Raw genomic sequence first — 10,723 nt, forward strand, 5'->3', positions numbered from 1 at the left:
ATTCCTTAACATAAAATGAGATAGAACAACACTACCCCCCAGTTTCCAAAATAAAGTAAACATACCAAGTGAAGGCAAAACATCTCAGTTTAATCAAAACTGCTGCTAGAATCCTATGTTTTTCTTAATTCAATAGTTATTCATCCGGTTCTCGTAAAACCTTCCCAACTTTAATAAAGTTTGTACGGAAAACGGCAAGTTGCATCAAAACAACACACAACATGGGATTCTAGCAGCACTTTTCAATTTAAGCATTGATCAAACTAACGATACATATAAAATTCCAAGTTCAATATATGTCGGGTAGTGTTGTTCTAGTCGGATTTTTATATCGTAAACAACGACAGAGGAAAGCCTGGCCTAAAGATAAAAGCAAAATTACATACCTTCTAGCGAATGATTGATAAAACTATTATCTCTCCCAGTATTCTTATGTTCCATTCTCAATAAATCACACCACAATATTTTATTAGAGTTCTTAGATTAGTTATATTTTAAATATGTTTACAATGCTTTCCGATCAATTTCACACGACATTGAACTTTTAGTCATGACGTCATCAATGTGTAAATCTACGTAATACAAACTAATTTCTGAAAAAAATCTACGTTTCGTTGCTTAGATAATTGAATATGTACATAATAACTAAGATTTGTGATTTCACGAAATTACATGTAACTCAGAATCCATATGCTTCCTTAACACCCCCGCGCATTATGAAAAAACAAAAGTATTTGAGACTATCAAAGAACTTGATTCAGTTGATGTAGTATTACGCCCTCGAATTTACCAAAAAATTAACTACACTCATGAAAAATAAATTGTACCGTAAATATATATTAAATATATATATATATTTCTAAATATAGAATAAAATTTTGCCGATATTGCCTCGAAGGTGATTTTTAAACGTGAAATTCTCCGGCGGAATTAGAATTTCTGGAAAAAAATTGGTAAAATCGGCAGTATAATTCAGCAATTTACTGTGTGCGCATTGATTTACCAAGTTCTTACTTTGCCAAAAAAAACACGATAGGAGCGACTTCCATGCCGAAAATCACGATGGTAAAATGCTGCGCACTTTGTTAATTTCTAAAAAAAAAAAATACAAATTTTTGAGTCGTTTCCCTTTCGCTGTGTAAACAGTATGACGTCACCGTAGTGACAAACGCAGACGAATGATCGAGGTGTCAGATTTTAATTTGGAGAAATCCAGGACTGCCACTTTTGTTTATAGGTAAGTTTAAATCCATAGAATTGTACAGTGTCAAACTGCCATAAAAAAGAACTAAAGCTGCCCCCTCTTCCTCATTTGCATGTAAAGACGAGTTGAACATAAAATGCATACGATTAAAATCGTCTCCTGGTACAATAACGTTTTGTAAGCTATTTCACTAGTATTTATAGTAATCCACGTACATTGTGTAATTAATAGACTCATTTAATAAAACATTTTATACAGTATGTTTACATATACATGCATTTTCAATGGTCAGTTTGAAGGTAATAGATTTACTAGTATATCGATATACACGCCAGTAGCAGTTTCGGGTATAACAATAATGGACAATTTTCGTCGTCAGTTGTGAATTTTGGCAGTTGATCAGTTTATCAATGGACTTTTGGTCATATTTTTTCTAACTTGTTCATTATGGGAGGCATATATAGCGCATTTTACACATGCACCGTGTGTTTCCCCCATAAAAATTGGAAAGTACCTGTTATTATAAATAGATTTACTTGGCGTATTGAATTTTGGTAACCAACTTTATAAAATAGATATGTGGAACTACTTTTATACGAACTTTGAGATGTTATGAAAAATATACTCATGTTTATGGTCCAATAGATAGATTGTTTTTAAGGTTACAAATTATTTTACAGCTATGAACTGTTAAAACTACAATGATATATTTGCTATCCAGTAACTGTATTATGTCATATATCTGTACGTGTGTATCCCGGTACGTACCTGTTAGAACACTTGATACAAATTATTTTTTATAGCTTTAAGTATTAACAAATGAATAAAAGACAAAATATTATGAAGATTTAATATTGTTGTATTGTCTATGATGTCCTATATTAAGTCATGTACATTAATTGTGTGTGTATTGTAATATGTGCATGTACAGTTTTATTGTATGAGACACTTCAAAAATATATTTAAACTTGAATTTGCTTTAATCTTGGCCCCTGGTAGGTTGGGCGATTAAAGGAAAGTTTGACAATGATGGAAAAATTACATAGAAAATGAAAAAAAAAACTCACCGTAATATGCTATTCATTTGGTTAATTATATTTATGAATTATAAAGGGCAATATTGGGCATTGTAGATTCAAGTTTATTTAATGCATGACCTTGGCCTGGAGTATTATAGTTTCACCTAGGCATGGGAACAGAACTCTTTAAGGTAGGTCATATAGAAGTATTTTTTGATAAAAAAAAATCAATTAGCTCTAAAGGGTAATAGGGCTAATATTGAGGTAAAAAAGATCTTCTCAGAATATAAGAAGAAAAAGCAAAAAATATACAGCAAGCTTAAGCCAATTAAATTGCATGTCCAACTGAGTTGCTGTGGCCCATGGGTTATATACAATCTTGGCAATATTTATCATTAATCATAATTAATGCATTATATAATTATTACAGTGTAGTACACCTGCTTACTTTTTTGTCAACAACTGTTGGTAAACTTGCTTAATATAGTGGTGCAAAAATTTATTAATGTACTGCTTATTATATTTAATAGCGTATGAGGAAAAGATAATATTCTTGTGTTTGCTGTAAGAAACGAACAGACCAGAGAGATCGACGTAGAGTGACAGCTGCACAACGACTAGTTCTCCAGAAGTGGACTGTAGGCGATGTGTCTGAGGATGAGGTGTTGTGTAGCTTGTGTCGGGTGAAGATACATTCTCATCTTAAGCGGAAGAAAAGTGATCAACAAAACTTGGAGCATGAGTTAAGAGACACTCCCTTTTCTCCTCCAGAGAGGAAACAAATTAATGCTTGGAATGCTGCAATTCACAGTCCTCCATCAGTAACACTGAAAGTGCCCTCCACATCTTCCAGTCTTCTGCAGTAAACCTGGGCCAAAGTTGGTTGTGGTGTCATCAAATGAACGTCACTCTGTTTATTTACGACAAGGAGTATTGATTCTGTCAGGTTCAAGATGCTGCACACGTCATCTCTCCAGTGTAAAATTCACCAAAGAGGCACTTGAAAAACTTTCTGCATTTTCAGAAACATCTAAACTTAACAGGACATCCATTGTTGATATGCTTATGTATCTAAGGGAAATTGCTCTGCTATATGGGGGGAAAAGAATATACTTTGATGATCCTAATGCATTGAGTGACTAAGAGTATTTCAACCTCACTGAAAAAATCTCCTTTGATGATCTGCTATCAGCTGTAGATGGAAAGGTAAAGAACACATCCGCTCGCAGTGTTAGAACCAGCCTTGGATTTTTTCTTCTTAAGATGAGATGTGGTCTGTCCAATGAAATGCTGTCAACAATATTAAATGTTTCAAAGTCAAGCATTCGTGGCGCCATCTCGGTAGTGAGGAGAAAACTGATGGAGACATTTGTATCAAACAATGTTGGGCTTCAGTACATCTCCAGAGAGGATGTTATAAATAAGCATACCAGGCCATTAGCAGATTCTCTCTTTGGTGGTACTGGCACCCAAGCCATTCTTGTTTTAGATGACACATACATTTATATACAAAAGAGTATGAACTTTGCCTTTCAAAGGAAAACATATAGCATACATAATGGTTGTCCATTGGTGAAGCCAATGATTGTTGTAACAGCTAGTGGATATTACCTTTCTGTTCTTGGACCATATGTAGCAAAGAACAATGATGCTGCAATATTGAGCCACATCATGAAGACTAACAAAGAAGATGTGTTGAAGTGGATCGAAGAGAGAGATGTGTTTGTTGTAGACAGAGGCTTTCGGGATTTCTTGACATTACTTGAAGACCTTGGATTAATATCAGCCGTGCCTGCATTTATGAAGAAAGGTGAAACGCAAATGTCAACAGCAGATGCAAATACAAGCCGTTTAGTGACCAAGGTAAGGTATGATTATACAATGTTATTCTAATTCAATAAGAAATAATCAGTAGAGAGAGAGAAAGAGTGAGAGAGAGAAAGAGAGAGTATTGCTATATTTTAGTCTATTCACATAGAGTTGATCTCTTTATTATTTATGTTACAGATACGCTGGGTGGTAGAATCTGCTAATGAGAGGATTAGGAGGTGGAAGTTTTTTGACCGCGTCTATCCTTCGTGCCATTCATTAGTGACTACATCAAGATTGTGTGCGGAATATCAAACAAGTACTTTCCACCTTTGTCAACAGGTATGGATATGCTTTGAAAATGATAGGCATGAATAATGGAACTTTAAGTCACTACAATGTATAATATTGTTAGGTGTACATGCATGATGCTTGTGAAAAAAATTGAGTGTATTACAGTATTTTGTTCATCCCTGATCATCTTATTTTACTTGGTTTTGAGTATAAACATGTCATCTATCAGTTTATTTTGTTTTATCTATAATTTTGTGTATCATTTTTAGAGTTAGTTATACTCAGTGTCGGTTAGGACCAAAGCTGTTAGGTCCTTGGGTCCCTTAGTTTTTTTGTTACATGTACATGTATATTATATTTCATGAAGTTGTACTGAGGAAGACTCTCTTGTAGCAGCTAAGATGCAGTACCTGTCCAGACAAATCAATTAACTGAAAGAGGAAGTAGAAGAAAAGAAACAGGATACCCCTCAGGGTTCTGGAAACACTCTGACGAGCTTCAGGATTTTCCTCGTCTTGATGAAGATCAACTTCGACAGTTGACCTGTGGCACATATCAAGTGAAGCTTGCTAGTAGTTACGCAGAGGAACAATTTGGGAATAGGTGTGATATCATGGTTCATAAAGAAGAGCAATCCTTGATAAGAGTCAGGATTAGGAGCCGGCATATTTCCTCCAAGTCTTACCTTCATTGGATACGATATGATGGGGGAAGCGTGATTGGATGGTATTGTAGATGTCGTGCGGGGGCAAGAGTAGTGGGTATGTGTGCCCACATTGCTGCAGTTTTATGGTATCTCGGTTTAGGACGTGACATGGAGTCCTTAAGATCTGTAAGGGACTGGAGCAAGTTCATTGATGATGCAGCTGTTACTCCAGATGCAATTGATGAGTCAGAATCAGAGGATGATTCCTCAGACTGTTTGAATGAACAATAGACTGCCTGCTCTTCATAGATATAAATGTGTACTGTACATGTATAATAGTATACATGCAACCTGTATTGCCAATTGCCTCAGTTATATTCTGATCTATTCAGTTATTCTTATAATATTCTGTAGTCTATTTTGTTTAAGTAGACTGAATTAATATTAACCTTAATTTATTTAGGGAAGCGGGTTTACATAAAAACTTTTGTGTGAGTTTATTTAATGTTGGATGCATGCAGAAATAAGCTGCCCCAGACGTTAACTACATGTTTTTTTTTCAAGTAAAATATTTAGTGTGGTGTTTTGTCAAAGGCGGAAATTAGCCAACCATATATGCAGATATACTATAAGATTAATTAATGTCAATTAAAATCTTTTGTGTAATTCATGTATAACTAATGCAGTTACCAGGTACATGTATTTAAATCAGAATTGCACTAATAATGGTATTACTCTTGAAAGTTAACTGACTGTATACTTACCAAATTAATTTTGAATGAATATTGACAGTTTGTTATTGTCATTTTTCATAGATGTATGATTTTTTTTAACGTTGTATGTGTTACAGAGAAAAAAAAATGGTCGTAGTATAAACTTTCTTTGTAGTTTTTTTTGAACACGCACATTTCAACTAAATGATTGACTTGTACAGTGATAATTTTCTTGATACACTGTATCTTGTTTAAGCCTCAGTTTTATGCAAATAGAATAATTATTTCATACCCCAGGGTTGTTTCCTCATTAGTGTTCTCCGATGGTTTTTCGACTGGGAAACATCGAGCGCAGGCTTGCTCAAGTACCATTTTTTAGTATAATGTGTGTAACTATCTGAAGAAAAATATATGTTTAAATCGCACTTGAGCAGACCTGTGCTCTATACTTCCGAATGCAAAATGTAGAGCAAAAATGAGAATATTTTCATATGTTTGCAAATTTGCGGAAATTAGGTCATTTAAGTGACGTCATAGATTTACAGCGAATGAGCTATGATGATTAAAATCAAGATTAAAGTTATAAGCATCCTCTATACAATGATTTGTGAAGATATTTTTATACGATACTATTTAAAAAATGGTTGAAATGGGGGGGGGGCAGATATTTGAACATACCGCACATAGTACTTTAAAGGATAATCACTTTTCGATTTCATGGTTAATTTTGTTATATCACATCGTTGACTTCAGAGCGTTATACATGTAGACCGACTGTTGTCCATTTGTCTATCAAACCTCATATCTTAAGCAGAGGTACGAATTTCATATTTATTTGGCTCATGTATTGCATCGAAAAAAAGACTATATATATATATATATTTATATTATTCAGAAGTTGGAGTTCTATTCACTTTTCGCTATTCACTATTCGAATAGCGAATAGAATTCTGTGGTCGGTTCGCTATTCAAATTACCGTAAACATGCAAATAAACGTAAATTCAAAAATCCAATTTAACTTCATTTTTAATTGAAAAAAAACAGTTATAAGGATAAAAATTATTACTTCCTGGCCTGACTTGAACATTGGCACGATTAGCTAGCCTGGCAAGAAGGTAAGAAAATCATGATATTCTGTTGCATTTTTCAAGGGGCTGAGAAACACACTGTATCTAATATTTGGGCAATCTTATTTGGTGGGGATTGAGCCCTGGAGAAATATAGTCGACTCTCAAAAGGAATTGGGTTTACACGACCAGTAAGAGGCTTAGCTAGTCTGGCGAATAGAAATTTCGTATAATATAATTATAATGAGATATCTTTCAAGGGGCTGGCTAACACCCTGTATCCAATATTTGGGCCTTCATATTTAGTGGGGATAGGGTCCCTGGACAGCCCAGTCGACTCTCAAAAGGAATTGGGTTTATCCGGCCATTAACAGGCTTAGCTAGCTTGGCGAATAACAGGAAATTTCGTATAATACAATTATAATGGGATATCTTTCAAGGGGCTGGCTAACACCCTGTATCCCACATTTTGGCCTTCATATTTTATGGGGATGGGGCCCTGGGGAAGCCCAGTGGACCCCCAAAAGGAATTCGGTTTACACGGCCATTAACAGACTTAAATAGCCTGGCGAATAACAGGAAATTCCGTATAATACAATTACAATGGGATATCTTTCAAGAGGCTGGCTAACACCATGTAACCCATATTTGGGCCTTCATATTTGGTGAGGATGGGGCCCCGGGAAAGTCCAGTCGACCTTCAAAAGGAATTAGCTTTACACGCCCATTAACAGGCTTAGCTAGCCTGGTGAATAATAAAAAAAATCGTATAATACAATTATAATGGGATATCTTTCAAGGGGCTGGCTAACACCCTGTATCCCATATTTGGGCCTTCATATCTGGTGAGGATAATGCTTTGGGAGAGCCCAGTCGACCCTCAAAAGGAAATGGGTTTACACGACCAGTAAGAGGTTAAGCTAGCCTGACGAAAAATGCGACATTTCGTATAATACAGTTATAATGGGATTTCTTTCGAGGGGCTGGCTTACATCATGTATCCAATATTTGGGCCTTCATTTTTGGTGAGGATGGAGCCCCGGGACAGAGCTGAATGATTTAAAGAATAATTTTCTTTTTATTATCACCCATTCCAGGTTTATTTTACAAGTTAATGAACTTAACAGTCTAAAACCTTTCTGTCAGTGCTATGAAATGAACCTACATGTGCGAAATTCACACAAAACCATTTATTTTGCTCATTTTTAATCAAAACATGTATTTTTATAATGCTTTCATATTGAATTCTCAAATTTGATTGGCTTCAACGCAGTTAATTATCCGTTCTATTACCCTCAGCATTAGGAACACAATTGACAACGGGTAACATTATAAAAATAGTGCCTATTTGGAAGGGTAACAGTTGATATTGACACCCCGAGGAAACCATTGTCAACCGCCGCGAAGCGGAGGTTGACAATGATTTTCGAGGGGTGTCAATTCTAACTTAAACTTAACTTAAACAGGCACTATTTATTTTAGTATACTGAATGTCTTAGTTTTAATTTTTTTTTACTGCTTTTATACAGAAATGATGTGAATTCTACGGCAAACCGTACGCGCATGTAACAATTCGTTGTGTTACCCGTTGCTAAGTGTGTTGCTAACGCTGTAATAAAGAAATGTGTACTCTAACTACATTGAATCATAAGCAAGTGATTACTACATGTGCATACATCTAATCTGACGAGGAAGACATTAGTAAATATTTAACATAATTTAAATATATTTAAGATACTCAAAATTCATTGATATACTCAGTGATATACTCTCTGAAAACACATTATCAAGAACATCTAAGACATTTTCATATTTGGAATATAACAATAATGAGGGTGTTGAGTGCTAATATGCCGAAACGTGGGAACAGTTTGCTAATTTCATTGTCATTTGAATCATATATGTTAAATGTATATCTTCACTACAGTCATTTTCAATGATTTCTTAAATCTTCTTTTACATAAAAAAAAATAAAGAACATAAATGACTTTTTTAACACTTTGGTTTCACTTGATTGTGTAGCAATGATGCTGGCGGACACATTTATTACGTAGCACATACCATAACTGATAAGCGACATTTTTAGATTTTACGCTCGTGTGTGTCTGAGAGAAGGGACAAAATGTCACAGTAATTTCTTATATCTCATACAGCAGTGCAGATATTTAAGCGCGGATTTTTGAAGCCTTTTAAGATAGATCAATTCTATTGATTGTTGAAAAAATGATTTGACTGGAGGTACCCTTAGAAATAAAAAGAAACAATAAAATATACAAACTTTAAAAAAATATAATTGATTGATAATAAATATATGATATTGCTAAAAAGAATTGGTCGGAAAAAGATATCAATTGTAGAGAAGTACCAAATAGCCATAAACAAAGATCTCCAATGATATGCATCGAATAAAAATAGGCCCTAAACTGATGATACTCTCTCTCTCTCTCTCTCTCTCTCTCTCTCTCTCTCTCTCTCCTTACATATGAATGCTGTTTTTAGATGAAAATAAAAAGGAATATATCATACTGTAAGGAAAATATTGAAAACATTTTTTTTTTATTGTAAAAGGTCATTGTGACCAATAAATGTACAGGTCGGGTACACTACCTTATACGGATAGCATGCATTATTCAACATGCGACAATATTCACACAAACAGACTCTTCAATCCAGTGAGTGAGTCAGAAAGCATGACGGTCTACAACGTGTTTACGATTCAACAAGCACACGTGGTTTTTGTCTGTTTTATACATACTATTTAATTGACTGCCGGAATATTTGTTCAGCTTCTAATTTTTACTTTAAAAGGTAAAAAAGGGAAGATTACGGACCATTAACTTTGTTACATGCTCACATTGAAAATAATACTGTGTTTTGATTGATCAATCAATCCAATCCAATCCAATCCAATCAGTATCAAAAGACTGGCAAACATACGCATACAAGTACAAACAGATTTTGACAAGAAAAAAAATGCAGAATTGTTTATTGGTGACTTTATCATTGTGCACTAGAAATAAATACAGGTAACTGTACATGTTCATATACATATACGTAAACAGCAACGGTAATAGACATTCACAAATATACAATATATATGCAGAAGTGCAAGCTACGCAACATATACTATTGTGTACGTTAAGCATTCTGATCTGATGAATGTCCCTGAAGAAAATGTTAATGCGCATACCACTAATGTTGTCCCAAATTTTAGGTATCAAGTAAAAAAAAACGGTACTCACTGCTTCTTATTCAATAGGACGTACCTATTATTTTAACGTTGACAATGGGGTATTTACATAGGTTGATATCAAACCTCGTTTGCAATATTTTTTAAATGTGAGCATAGAAATGAAAGCTCAGACTTAATTGTCTATATTTATTTTATAAAGTCTAAAAAATGATTCAAATGAGTTTCCAAAGGACAATTCAAAATGGTATATATTTTCAATACGCTCTTTATACACCGAAACTTGTAGTAGCCAACAACGCTTTTGCAACTCATTTCCCTGATTGGTTTGTCGATAAAAGTAAACAGATGGCTAATTTAGTATGCAAATTTATGCCAACGTCACAAATTTAGTGGACTCCACCTGTGTAACACTGATATACACTTGAATTCAAAAAACGGTTCACAAAAAATGCACGAGCCCAGACCCGTTAATGTGAAATATTTCACTAATTCAATTTTTACTTATTTTACAAGTCAAACTGTATGTACCATATGAGTCAAATTTTATATTTGTTTTCCTTTTGAAGAAGATTATGAAAAGTTTTTGTCGCTTTAACAAGCTTCAATTAAAAATGAAATAAAACCTTATAAAATAACGGTTAAAATAATTTTCACATTTATACCGAATATTCATTAGGAAAAAAAATTAACATAACACAGTTAAAGTTGTACTTTTGTCTTACTGTTCTGTTTCAAGAAATATGTAACTCAAATGATAGTTATACTTAAATAATGCTG

Source organism: Magallana gigas, chromosome 1 (assembly GCF_963853765.1).
Source record: "Magallana gigas chromosome 1, xbMagGiga1.1, whole genome shotgun sequence".
In the NCBI taxonomy this organism is placed as follows: domain Eukaryota; kingdom Metazoa; phylum Mollusca; class Bivalvia; order Ostreida; family Ostreidae; genus Magallana; species Magallana gigas.